This window comes from Bubalus kerabau, chromosome 1 (assembly GCF_029407905.1).
Source record: "Bubalus kerabau isolate K-KA32 ecotype Philippines breed swamp buffalo chromosome 1, PCC_UOA_SB_1v2, whole genome shotgun sequence".
Lineage (NCBI taxonomy): Eukaryota > Metazoa > Chordata > Mammalia > Artiodactyla > Bovidae > Bubalus > Bubalus kerabau.
The window spans coordinates 47310049-47322456 of record NC_073624.1 but is presented as its reverse complement, the minus strand read 5'-3'; the positions used below and the strand labels follow the sequence as shown (position 1 = coordinate 47322456).

The following is a 12408-nucleotide window of genomic DNA, read 5'->3' as shown; positions in this document are numbered from 1 at the left end:
CCTCCTCAACACACAGGAGTTTGTAGCTCCTATGTGTGCTGAGGATGTTCACCCGTATCTACTATAAATATTGCAAATACTGTCTCCAGGTCTCTTGTATTCTGATTTGGTCTATGGTGTCCTTTGCAATTTTCAATTTTTAAGAGGTTCAGTGGTTTTGGGGATTTGTGTCCTGGTGAGAAGTTTCCTCAACTCAACAGTATTTTTCCAGTATGTTTTCATTTTGTCCAGTACGTTTATAGTTAGCTTTTTTCTTTTTTTCCTTTCAGGTTTGCATTTAGGTCACTTTGGGATTCAGGATTGATTATAATTCTTTTGTTTCTTCTTCCTAATTTTCTGCTACATCTTACCTTCCCCCTCCTTCCTTCGCCTTCTCCTCCTTTCCTGCTCTCCCTCCCTCCCTGCCTGTCTCTTTCTTCTCCTTAAAGCAGGACATATTTAACAGGTACCTACTGCAGTCAAAAAGGAACACACTCTTCTTTTGTGAGGCTCTGCATCTGGCCATACAGTTGGGCGGAGACAAGTTTCTCCAGGCTCCTCCCTTCTTCCTCCTACCAATAGCCTTTCCAGGAAGCGATCAATCAGAGGCTAACAGAGGAGGACACTCCCGATATTAATTCAGCAGAGGGAGCACTGTCCAGCATTCACAGGCAGCTGAGGCCCCAGACAAGGGTCAGGACCAGGACAAGAATGGAAGGGAAGGACAGAAGGATGAGGTCAAGGGTGCAGCCACATTTACAAGTGTTTGGCATGATCCAAGTGCAATCTCATCTGCTGATACCCTCCTCCTCTCTCTGCCTTGGCACTTGGTCCTCGTGTTTCATGATTTCAGTTGGCTACCTGGCTCCCGGGCTCATAAAGCTTCCAGGCAGAGACGGAGGCAGGGGACCAGCCAACTCTCCTCCCCCATGTGCTTCAAGGGGCGGGCCTGCCTGTATGAATTCTCTTCCATCCGCATGTCAGTGCCTCCAGTCTCTGCCACCAGACACACTTCCTAGCGAACAAGCTGAGGGTTAGGTTACTCTTCCTGAGGGAGAACCCTGGGCATCGCAGAGGAAGATGTAGAAAGAAAGAGTCTAGGATGGGGCTCAGGTGAGGCAATTTGTGGCAGGCTCTAAGGAAACAGGGCCACTCTAGGTTGAGTGCTGCAGAGAATGGCGGCAGTGGGGACGCGGGGAGAGTCAATGAGTTTCAGTAACTTCATGTATGGAGACCAGAGTGAGGATAAAAGTGTGATTGGTAAAGAAGGAGCAGTGTTGCTTTTCAGCCAAGGGAGCGGGTGTGGTGTTGGGGGGCGCAGTGACGGGTGTTTGCTGTCTCCCTTCGCTCCTGCTCTCAGGGTGACCCTGTGGGAGGCTGGAGTTCTGTGAGAGCCCTTACGTCCAACGGGAGAAGAGCAGCACCCTGTTGTGACAACAGGCCAGCCTTGGGGTGTCAGGTATTTTTCTTGTTTTATTTCTCAAAACTTTATAAATGCTCACATGAATAAACAGAAGGGAAAATAGCCATAGAATGCAAGACTCCTCTTCTTATTAAATTCAATTAAGAATTAAATACTTCACATTATACTAATTCTTATTTGCAACAAAACTACTATTTTATATCTAAGTTTGGTGATATATATATATATAATTTTTATTTTGTATTGACTACAGTTGATTAAAAGTATTGTTAGCTTCAGGTGTACAAAGTGATTCAGTTATACACATATATGTATCTATTCTTTTTCAAATTCTATTCCCATTTAGGTTACTAGAGAACACTGAGCGGAGCTGTGTGTGCTATGCAGTAGGTCCATGATGGCTATCTATTCTACATTTAGTAGTGTGTACATGTGAATCCTTTTTGGATATATTTTTTCTAAAACGTTCTAATTTTAATATTATAATAGACTAATGTCCTTTAACAGACTCGGCCTGGTCCAATTAAACAAGATAACAATATTTATTTTCCGTTACGATTCTATGTGGGTGCCCCTGGTAACCACTGCTCTGAGCATCTTCAAGAGCATCCTTGCCTTTGCAGGAACAGAGATGCCAGCCTATGGAATTCACCTCCCCTGCAAGGGGTCTTCCTTCCTTTGTTTGAGTGGACAGAAGCCCATGGATGCACATGTGGGTGGGCAAGATGCTGCTGGACAATATCTGTTTAAGGTCACAGTTCACTCTTATTATTCTGGTTTCTGTGTGTTATCATCCCTATGTTTTTAAAGAACTTGGTTTCATCAACATGAACATGCCTCCTACACTGGCAGTTGCCACAGCAGCATAACTGCTGCTTCTTATTTGTACTTCATCTGATTGCTCCCACCATTTTAAGGTGGTGGCACCAGACACAACCCCATTCTTGTGGATTACTAACTACTATAAAGTGACTTCTGCTGTCTTAAAGTTTAAAAAAATCCCAGTGCTAAGTGCATATTGTTAAAATAAATCAATTTCTACAGAGAATTCTGCTCATTTCTTCCCAAGGAAAAGCTTCTTTCTTTAGATAAGTAATGTCTTTAGATGATATTCTTACCTTGGGGGACAGAATAGTGTGAGAGTGTTTGCTCCGGAGACAGGAACCTCGAATTCTGGCTGTGACACCAGCTGGGCACTTTGACTACATTACTTAACTGCTCTGAGCTTCAGTTTCCTTTCTTAAAGGGTCATTGTGAGAACTAAAAGTAAGTGAAAGCCTACCGAGCCCTTGGAATTTTGCTTGGTGCAAAGAGGGGAGTCATCAACCACAATAGCTAATAAATGCTAGATATTGCATTTTTCTTTCTCTTGATTTAAAATTTTTGATATTTAATTACTTACCAGGAAAGAATTTCAGCTATGTTAACCCATTTTCTCATACCTTTCCCCATCTTCTCATAATATCATTATATTACTAAATTCATATCCTATATTAGAAATCTTTGTAGTTATAAGCACTTTATTTAAACTTTTATTTCTGGGGTCCTCAGGTGCAGCCAGGATTTCCTGACTCCCCTCTGGTGGAAGAACTTTGAAAATGGAAATTTTTTTTTCTCCTTATTTTTCTTTTTTTTTCAATTATTATTATTATTATTTTACTTTACAATATTGTATTGGTTTTGCCATACATCAACATGCATCCGCCACGGGTGTACACGTGTTCCCCATCCTGAACCCCCCTCCCACCTCCCTCCCCATACCATCCCTCTGGGTCATCCCAGTGCACCAGCCCCAAGCTTCCTGTATCCTGCATCGAACCTGGACTGGCAATTCGTTTCTTATATGATATTATACATGTTTTAATGCCATTCTCCCAAATCATCCCCCCTCCCTCTCCCACAGAGTCCAAAAGACTGTTCTATACATAGTGTCTCTTTTGCTGTCTCGCATACAGGGTTGTCGTTAACATCTTTCTAAATGAAAATGGAAAATTTTTGAAAACTCACACCCATGTCTCAAGAAGATTAGAAAGATATTTTATTCATAAAGTGAGAACAAGATGCATGGGAAAGGAAGATAAATAAGAAACAAACAAGAAAAGGAAATGTTAATCCTTTCTTTCCTTCAGGGCTTCATCTCCCAACTTCTAGCAGTGTACTTTAATTTTCATATTGATCGACAACAAATCCATTAGTTCTCATGTTTAAATGCTCTGTTTTGGGGATATTCCGGCAGTCCAATGGTTAAGTCCACTTTTTCTGCCATGGACCAGGGTTTGATATCTGGTCATGGTATTAAGATCCCACAAGCCATACAGTGCATCCAATATATATATACATACATATATATATATATATATATATATGTAAATGCTCAGTTTTGTTCAAAAAGTTAAAAATCAAACAAGAGTGTTAACATTTTTTATCTCCAATATTTCCTCCATTTCTTTTAAACTACTCCTCATGTGATATCGTGTCCCCTGTCCCCACAGATTCTGCACTTCTTATCCCGTTCTCAACTGGTTTCTCTCTAGGTCTGCTGCGTGCCCAGCTCGGATCCTTGGATTCCCTTCTCTCTGGTTGATGTTCCTGATTCCTGGATCCACATCTTTCATGGTTATGGCTTATCTCACTCTATAAAAACACACACACCTTTTTTTCCCCTGCAGCTCATTCTCAAATAACTTTCTCAGGAACAACTATGATGGTAGCCTTTCTATTCCCCATTTAGCTCCGTTTGTTCTGTCATTTGTTTGCTCAATTTTCTGTGAGCTTTCTTTGATTTTCTTTTCCATCCTTTCTTTACAGTTATTTTGTAAACACTTTATTAATTTCCAAGATCTATTTTTGTTTATTTCATTATTTATTTCCCCTTCCCATGCATCTTGTTCTCATTTTATGAATAAAATGTCTTTCTGATCTTCTTGAGACATGGGTTTGAGTTTTCAAAATTTTTCAATTTTCAAAATTCTCTGTTTTGTGACTTCTCTGGTGGTCCAGTGGCTAAGACTCCATACTCTCAATGCAGGGGGCCCGGGTTCCATCCCTTGTCAGGGAACTAGATTCCACAAGTTCAACAAAGAGTTCATATGCCACAGCTAAAATATCCCACGTGCCACAACTAAGATCCAGCTTGGCCAAATAAATAAATAATTTTTTAAAATTATCTGTTTCTTCTGATGTCATTTTTATCTTTTTTTCCAGGTTGTCATATTTCTCATATGTCTGATCCTGGATTGCCCATTCAAATTAAGATGGAGAAGGATTGGTGGGAGCATTTTTGTAAAGTGATTGGATGAGGACCTGTGATTTCCATAAAACAGAAGTTTTATTCTGGTGTCTTTCCATTCTGATTTCCCCACTTTGTTGCAGACTTAAGGCTGCTGTGAATATAGGATGCACCATAGGACTGGTGAGCTTGTCCCCTGATCTCCCCTCTGGCTCCCTCTCATCTTGGTCCCTCTCTGAGACTCTGCCCAGCAGACCATTTTTCTTGCCTCTACTCACTCTTGCTGTTTCTCTCCCTCTACTGTTCTCTATTCAGCTATTACTTCTCCATTCACTCAGTCCTCAAATATGTGTTGAAGACTCTAGGCTCCTATTGCCACCATTCAGGCTTTTTTTTTTTTTAATTAGCCACAGACTGAGGAAAGGCAGAGTATGGGTTCTTGAGCCCAAGAGTGGGTTGGAACCCAATCTATGCTGAACAAGGTTTCTGACCTTGGGCAAATCACAAAGCATCTATGCTTCAGATTCCTTAGCTATAAACAGGGATACATGGGTACAGACTTTCAGCTTATCAGTAAATATGCTTTATAATTTGTGAAATCTTAGAGCAAATAACCAGTGCAGAACAAAATCAGAAACACAAACCACTCTCATCAATAGCTGTTACTGTAACTCTAAGGACCCTTTACTATCATTTCAGCCAGGTTTCAGAAGGGGTAGTTAATAAGTGCTTTTTTTAATTCTTAAATTAGCACATAAACATAAGCAACATTTGCTTTCTTTCCTTCTCTCCCAGCACAAGATAGTCACAACCAGAATCAAAAGAGATTCTGTCAATATAAAGATCTGCTACTTACACAACTGAGAACTGGCAAGACTGAAAGGCTGGACACATGAGTGTGAATGTAAATTGGTGTAGTTTCTTTCCAAAGCAGTGTGGCTCTAAGTATAAAAGAATTTTAGATGTTGATCCACTCAGACACAGTTATTCTACTTCTGAAATAACTTAAGGAAGCAGTCAAATGCGCGCAAAGTTTTCCACAAGAAGGGTGTTCTTTGCACTATTATTTAACAGTCAGGGGAGGACAGCAGAGAGAATGGAGCACCATTCAGGTCCTCAGCCACCCAGGGCGGGGCTGCAGGGATGGGGTGGGGCTGGTGGGACTCCAGGCCCTTGTGGGATAAGGACTCTTACAGAAACAAGGAGGACATGGGCTGTAGGAGCTGAAGCCCCAGGAATTTTACCAAGACAGAGACTTGAGCACAGGGAGCAAGACATCCTTTTAGAATGAATGAGAAGAGTTATTTACTGACAAACAAATATCCACAAGTATATATTTTTGTATATAAAAGGAGACAGAGCATAGTCATCACAAACCTGGGATTTGGATCAGAAAGACTTGGGTTGAAGTCCAGGCTCTGGAATCAGTGTGAAAACTTGGGCTGACCTAAATTTAGGTGAGTTTCAGGAGTCTGCACATCATAGATGCTAGATCAATATTACCTATTACCAGTCCGTGACACAGTGTTCCCAGTCTCAATTTCCAGAGTATTCCTTCCTGTCTGTTCTTCTTTTTCTGGTTTTATTGCTCCTATAACTTTGCAGATGACTGTCTCCTGTCTTATTACCTTCTCCTTGTGCCCCAACAGGAGATCAGGACTCTGACTTGGCCTGGAGGGAGCTGGTAGGATGATGAGTAACTTTCCTTAACTAGTGGCCAGCAGAGCCCAGGAGACAGAGAACCACACTGGGTCAAGTCTCTGGTGGCACTCGTGGCCGTCCCAGGGGAATCCATTGGAGACCTCGCCCCTCACTGCGTCCTGCAGTCACTGCTCACTCACGATTGAGCCAACAGTCTGCTTTTTCTTCCTCAAGGGTGAAGCCACACCTCCTTCCAGCTGGACACATATAAGGAGCTGAAGGGACATCTCTGAGACCCCCTGCTGCCACCATGAGCTCAGAAGAGCTGGGGACTACTCTGGTAGGCAGCAGTCTCTTATCTGGCTGGTTCCTACTTGTGACCCAGAACTGAGGTGGTGCCAACTGACTGAATTAACCTAGAGAAGAATCAAGAACCAAGAAGGGACTGGATAAGCATCCTCGGGCCCCCCCAGAGGAGTCAGGGGATTCCCCCACCCAGGGATCCATCCACAAGGCCTCCTTCCAGGACCTCTACTCAGGGAGCCAAGTCTAAGGTATTCACTTTCTCACCCTGTTGTCCAGTAAGTGACTCAGAAGTGAAGCCAGGACAGCCATCGGGAGGGGGGACAGCAGAGGGAGTCCCCAAGGCCAGGTGGGGCATGGAGAGGAAGTTCCCCAGCATCCCTGGAGCTTCTCCTGTTCTCTTCCTTTGTCCAAGCTTCCTCCTGCTCCCAGATCCTGGAGCATAACCACCGAGGCTGTTTCCTCCAGTTCTCTTCCTACCTCCAGCCCAACTGCCCTGCAGGCATCAGCAGACTCTGAACTGAACCCCAGTTTGGCTTTTGCCTCCTGTCACCTGTGTGATGTGGAGTGCCTTACCTGACCTCACCTGTAAAATTGGAAAATTCCCTATGTTGTAATGAGGATCAAATCCATGGCCTGGGCCACACAGTAGGTCCTGCCTAGTGTGGTGCTATCCCCTCTAACTGGAATGTATTCATTTAGGTGGAAACCTCTCCCCTCCTCCTGAATCCTCCCTTCCCTGTTCTGTGTTTAGACACCTGCCAAGTGCTCTCATATATAAGCACCTGCTTATCAGGTGTGATACCTCAGGCAGGTACTGACTCTATTGATCTCAAAGGCTTCCCTGCAGACACCCAAGTGCTCAGTTATTCCCCCAACCACCCGCACCCCAATCGGTCAATACACAGATTTAGTGTTTTGGGTTCCCTCCACGTGAGCCCTGTATTCCTTTCTCCCTTAGTGACACAGGAAAAAGAGAAAAATTAAAAGTCTTCATGCTGCAGGACAGAGAGAGGAAGGGAGATTTGGTTTTTCTTTTAATAAGGACACGGATCTTACTGCATTAAGGCCATACACTTATGGATGGCGTCATATCATTATAATTACCACCTTAAAGTCCCTATCTTCATATAGTCATTGCAAGAGTGGAGGGGCATTCAGGGCTTCATCTTATGAATTTTGGAGGAAGAACAGTCCACCCAAAGCCCCTGGTGAATCCATCATCAGTACCTAAGATAAACTTTAACCGCTTTAAACTCAGTAGCATTTACCTTCCATCATAATTTCTTCTGATATTTTCATTTTTCTGTCTAGAAGGCACAAGCTTTTTTAAGGATGTCATTGAAAATTTCCGGAAAGAATGAGCAAGGAAGAACTGCATTTCCTACTCACTGAAGAGAAACCCTGAGAGAGTTTTGTGGCTGAGGCTGATTTGTCCAGGTAATCCACACAGGTGTGCCAAGAACGTCACCTAAGTCACCCAGATCCCCCAAAGAAGATCTCACCCAGGCTAGCTTCCTCCTGGCAGGCACATCTCCCCCAGGCAGCATCCTATGAATGGGGTTGAGGATGTTCCATCTCAAGAATGCATGAGGAATATTTCCTCCACGTCATTTGCTGGAAGTATATAACCTCAGGTTGAGAAGAGATAGAAACCTGCGAGAAGAGCAGGTTATGTGACCTGGGCAAGTTACTGAACTACTCTGTGCTTTAGTTTCTTTATCTGCTCAGTTTTATTGTGAGGACACTGAGATCATGCATGCAGTGTTTCATACGATAGCCGGTATAGAGTAGATACTCAATTAATGTTAAATTTTAAAAGCTTGTTGGAAAGACACAGGGGTTAAGAGCCTTCTTTCTGGAGATGAGAACCAAGAAGGATATCCTTTGGGACAAGTCAGGAAATCCTGATACCAGCATCACTTTCTGTTCCTGGGGATTCTGACTAGAGTGCTTTCATTCCCTATCTTAGGGACTGTACCAACCCTGCAGGATCCTGCTGGCCCATAAAGCAGGTAGGCTGCAGAGGAACTGGGTGGAGCTGGTGGGATCCTGGCTCTAGCCCTGCCCAGCTCTGGGGCTCTGGGCTAATGTCTTGGAGCCCCAGGTCTGTCCTGTGTTCAATGGGAGTAGCAATTCAATTTGATGGACTATGGTGATGGCCTCAGAGTGAACTGCAGAGTCAGAGGTGGGGAACCAAGTACAATCATCTCATCCAAAGGCCCAGGGAGGCCTGCACCAAGGTCAGACCCAGGGTCAGGGTGGAGCAGCGGGTCCAGGTTGGAGGACTAGTAGGCAGGCTTGGGCAGCAGGCCAGGACAAGAGTGAGGAGAGTGAGCCCTAAGGACACAGAACTGAAGGGGCTGTGACTCTAACAGAGGTCCCCTGAGTGGAGGTAGGGGGAGGGACATTTCTTCCCTCCCTGACAGGATCACCTCATGATGGGCTAGAGGGCCTTGGGTGACCATGTATGCACACCCTGCCTGGGACCTGGCTTCTCACTCCATCTGGGACCTTCTTCTAGTCTACGTGGAGCCGCCCTGACAGTGGAAGGCTGTGTGGCTCAGGGAGCCCTCCAGGGTCACAGTGAGTGGCTGTAATTGTGTGTCATTTGAGGGATTCGGGGGAGCCTCACGCATCCCCAACAAGAGGAAAACACTTCCTCCACCAGCTGTGCAAGTGCTGGTCTCTTCAGGCTCAGCCATTCAGATGGGTGTTTCCTCAAGTCTCTTGAATCTTTAGAGGTTCCACAAAGTTGCACATGGCCTTGGAGGGCAGACTGGTGAAGCTGTCACAGGTAAAGTATGAGTTAGGCTGGTGATACCCAAGATGTCAAGGTGCTGAGTGATGGGTCAGGAGTCAGGGAGGTGGGCTGGAGAGTCCAAGAGGAGCCAGGGCTCATAGCACATCTCCTGCTTCCCTGTCAACTGGGGCAGTGGATGGACCCAGTGATCTTCCTCTGGGAAGGTCATGGAAATCAGGCTTGGGGGAGAGCAGATGCCAGGCAAAATGATCATTAAGGGTCCTTTTAGTTCTGAGTTTTGATATTTTTAAAAATTCCAAGTACAGAGAGTTAACCAATCTGAAAACTCTGGGGCACAATTCCCAGGACTGTCCTTACATTTGACATCAATGGCAAATTTGGGAGATTCCCACAACTTACCTCAAGTTTAAGAACTGAAAGCTGTCATGATCCCAGTTACAGTTTATTACATGGAGGGATGCAGTTTCCCATCAGCCAAAAGCCAGAGTTTGGGCAGGTTTCACACACGAAGCTTCCATTGTCCTCAGGACACATTAATGTCCTGGATTCAGCGTGTGGCAGGGCACACAGAACACTGCCCTCCAAGGACACTCACCCTGTTTAAAAAATTATCCTGACCTGTGGTCTCCAGCCCCTCCTGGAGGTCAGACTAATGCACCAGAGTCCAGCTTCTCCAGAGGTCAGAACTGAGCACGTGACCCAGAGGCTACTCATCACCCTGTCAGACTGTCCAATGGCCCAGGCGACAAGGATACTTGTATCAGCCTGAATATTCTAGGGGCTTAGGAACCACTTCCCAGTATCCAAGGGCAAAAAAATGTTGACTCCTCACTGCACACTCAGGCCCTTGAGTGACAGTTTTTCTGCTCTAATCCTACTTGCCTTTGTTTATCTGTGGAGTTCCCACTCTAAACACACTTGAGAAGTGATGGCATTGATCTGCCTGGGAGATGTCTTTATCAAATACTTCTCTTAAGAGAAGGTGACTTTTGCTGCTTTATTCCAGGATTGACTATGTACATGGAGCATCTACAATGCCCAAATATGTGTTTAATGTTGAAAAAAATGTTTGCATTTGTAAAATTCTTTCCTGGTGATTTATAATAAAATCTGCAGCTTATTCAGAATAGCTCTTGCTGAACCTATTTTACAGACTAACATAGGCTTTCTTAATACCTTGACATTCACTGTTACAGGGAAGAGGCAGATACACTAGGTAAATATCTGAACAAACTGCACAGAAACTTGGCCATGAGGGACTAAGACAGGCTCCAACGAGGCCAGTTGGACAGAAAGAGGTTTTTGGAGAAGTTTCCTCAGGTGAAACAGAAACTTGAGGAGGGCATAAAAAAGCTCCGTGCGCTGGCAGACAAAGTTGACAAAGCGCACAGGGACTGCACCATCTCCAAGGTGGCAACCGCCTCTGCTGGCTCTATGTCTTGCTTCCTGAGCATCCTTGGCCTGGCTCTGGCACCCATGTCAGCGGGGGCCAGTCTGACACTGTGTTGGTGGGATAGGGCTGGGAGAAGTGGCTGCTGTGACTGGTGTGTCCACCATCATGGTGGAAAGTAAAAACAGGTCATCAGCAGAAACTGAAGCCAGTCACCTTGTGTCAACTGGCATCACCGAAAAGGAGGTGACTTTGGGGCTTCTACATAAGGTCACACCCCAGATTGTTTCCTCTATAAAGAAACTCTACCAATCCATGAAAGGCATTGGGAAGAAAGTCCAAAACATCAAGCTGGACAAAGCTGACCCTCACTTAGCAGCCAGTTCTCAGTGCTTCATGACCAAGTCTCAGTCCAAATTGGCAAAGTCAGGAAAGCTTTTGGAAGCATAGCTCTTGCGATGTCCAAAGGAGCCCAGATGGTGCATGCAGTCACTGTAGATGTCTTCCATTTGATGGGTGTGTCCTTCCTGGTCAAAGAGGCAAAGCACTTGCATGAGAGGTCAAAGACAGAGTCAGTTGAAAGGCTGAGGCAGCAGGAGCAGGTCCTGGAGAAGAATTTGGAAGAGTTCACCCGCACCTCTGAGAGCCTGCAGTAGGGCCTGACACCCCCACCCTAGCACACTGCAGGGACCAGGTACACATGTGAGGTGAAGGTTCAGAGCGCCTTGTTAGAAGGAAAAGGAGGGGGAGACAATACTGATGGAGCTGGGTGCTAGGAATCTGGCATTTCTGCAGCTGAGCACAGCAGGGGAGGAATGCATACAGGTGGAAGATGGGGAGAAAGAAGGAAGGAGCCTGGAGCCTGGACTAAGGGAGGAGAGTGACAGGAGGGGAGTTACCACTTATTTTGGACTAAAGAACACACTTGGGGAAGAACAGAGAGGCAGGGGAACTAACAACGAGAGGCCAGGAATATGAAAGGGTTTAAAATGGGAGAAAATCAAAGGGTTAAGATTATTGAGGTCCAGGAGAAGCATCTGAGGCTCCTCTATTGCCCTCCCCAGGGTTTGCTGTCCCAGCAAAAAGAGTCTCCCCCTGGTGGTGGTCTCTAGCCCTCCTTCACCAGAATCAGCTCACCTTTGATCCCAGCAGGTTTATCTTAATTAAGCAGTGTCTTCGTTCTTTCTTTTTTTTCCAATTGAAGTATAGTTGATTTACAATATTCTGTTACTTTCACATGTACAGTAAAGTGATTCAGTTTTACATGTACCTGTATCTGTATACATGGGCTTCGCAGGTGGCTCAGTAGTGAAGAATCTGCATACCAATGCAGGAGATGTGGGTTTGATCCCTGAGGAGAAATATCAATAACCTGAACGATGCAGATGATACCACCCTAATGGCAGAAATTGAAGAGGAACTAAAGAGCCTCTTGATGAGGTGAAAAAGAAGAGTGAAAAAGCTGGCTTAAAACTCAACATTCAAGAAACTAAGATCATGGCATCTGGTCCCATCACTTCATAGCATATAGATAGGGAAAAAAGTAGAAATAGAGACAGACTTTATTTTCTTGGGCTCCACAATCACTGCATATAGTGATTGCAGCCATGAAATTAAAAGGAGCTTGCTCCTTGGAACAAAAGCTATGACAAACTTAGTGTATTAAAAAGCAGAGACAT

The 12408-nt window shown here is 44.8% G+C and overlaps 1 pseudogene; it reads left to right on the top strand.

Annotated features, from left to right (window-relative positions):
* The first annotated feature begins 1154 nt into the window (after positions 1 to 1154).
* LOC129643035 (apolipoprotein L3-like) lies at positions 1155 to 11385 on the top strand (annotated as a pseudogene).
* The last annotated feature ends 1023 nt before the right edge of the window (positions 11386 to 12408 follow it).